Source organism: Pongo abelii, chromosome 8 (genome assembly GCF_028885655.2).
Source record: "Pongo abelii isolate AG06213 chromosome 8, NHGRI_mPonAbe1-v2.0_pri, whole genome shotgun sequence".
In the NCBI taxonomy this organism is placed as follows: domain Eukaryota; kingdom Metazoa; phylum Chordata; class Mammalia; order Primates; family Hominidae; genus Pongo; species Pongo abelii.
Window position 1 is genome coordinate 55,915,898 of NC_071993.2, and position 1,603 is coordinate 55,917,500.

The window sequence follows — 1,603 nt, forward strand, 5'->3', positions numbered from 1 at the left end:
CTGCACTTGCCAGGCACCATGTAGCTATCCATTCATTTAATCTCCAAAGAGCCCTGGGAGGCTGGTGCCATTATTATGTAGATGACTGAAGCACATAGAGGTTAGGTGACTCACCCAGAGTCACACAGCCCTTAGGGCTAGGATTCTGAAGAAGTGAAACATGCTCTTAACCAACTTTGATGAAGCTCTGAATCTGTAAAGGTTTCACTTTTTCTGGTGAAGCCAGAAAATTAGGAAGAAAGAGTTTCCATTACATAGACTGGTTGAGTCTCAGGAGCCTTCTTGGTGTCCCGTCTTGCTAGAATATCCATTGGAGGGGCCCAGAAGCTCCGGGCACCATTGAGTTCAGGGATTGCTGCTGGGCCTGCTCTCAGACAGGCACACACCTAAGGCCAAGTGCAGATAAAATGGGGGCAGGCTTGCCCCTGCCCCTGCCAGGCCGGACCCAGGGGAGGGAGACACTGAGGTCTGACAGGGTGCTGGGGTGGTTCATACTCCCCTCCCACAGGCCCATCCAGGACAGAACCCAAAAGACAGTGAGCAAAGTCAAACCATGGCTCACCATCTGTGAAACCTGCTGGGACCAACAGGTCCTCATATGCCTCCGTGGAGCTCCTGGCCTTGAAGACTGAGCCCAGTTGATCTCATCAAGTCATTTATTAACCACTCTCTGTGTGACAGCCAATGAAGCCGAGGTTTCCCTCTTCCTATCAGAGCCTATCAACTATGTAGCTTCACAAAAGTTGCCCGACCTTAATGTGCCTCAGTTTCCTTAACTGTGAAATGGCAATAGTAGGACTTACATTGTGGGTTTATCATTGGGATTAAATGTGCTAACCTAGTAAAGTTCCCAGGAAATGAGACAGTGGCAGAGTCAAAGGAAGTTCTTTCTACCCAACTGAGAGATCAGACACTGGGCACCCACTGAGGAATGGAGGAGGAGCCCCCAAGTCCCCCAGGTCCCATGCCAGGGCTGCCCGCCCTGACTCCGTGCCATGCCACAGTTGCTCCTCCTCCAGGCAGGCTGTCATGCCCAACAAGGCTGGGCTGCTGCCCCAGTCACAGTCATAACTTCAGTGGTTTCTAGGCCCCTTTCCCATAACCTGGAGTGCATTCAGGAATGGACTTCATTTGCCTCAACTAATAAATGAATAATAATAATAATAAATTAATTAATCAATCAAGCCCTGGGGCCAAAGCCTCCTTCCCACACTGAAGCCCAGCTGCCTTTTACAGTCACGTGATGAACTTCTGCAGACAGGGCAACCTACAGGGGCTCCAGTGAGAATGACCCTGCAATGCAGTGCTTGTCAATGCCTTGGGGAGGGCTCTGATCTGCACAGAGGCCCCTGTCTTGTCCCAGCGTCCACTAAAAGGTTCCTGAGCCAAGGCCTCAATGCCCTCCTCCTGGAAGTTTCCAGGTTTCCATTTGCACGTTGGCCAAAGTAGAAGATTGAAGAGCGCAGACTCCACCCAGCCCTGCAGCCTCAGGGCTGGGAGAAACAAAGAGAGGACCTGAGCTTTTTCGATCTTTCTTTTAACTCCTCTAAATTTATTTGGGTATTTAAACAAACAGAAACTACATCATGCATCGTTACTTTTT

General features: G+C 50.1%; 1 protein-coding gene across 3 annotated transcripts in view; it reads right to left on the reverse strand.

Annotated features, from left to right (window-relative positions):
• Nucleotides 1-1,531: 1,531 nt before the first annotated feature.
• The window catches only part of DRGX (dorsal root ganglia homeobox), a 31,952-nt gene continuing 31,880 nt past the window's right edge, over nucleotides 1,532-1,603 (reverse strand). For 2 of the 3 annotated variants that reach the window (XM_054522315.2, XM_054522316.2), the window contains exon 8: nucleotides 1,537-1,603. This exon is cut by the window's right edge and continues 2,239 nt beyond it. The gene's annotated coding sequence lies outside the window, so the exon portion shown is untranslated. The other variant, XM_009245380.4, reaches the window with a different exon arrangement.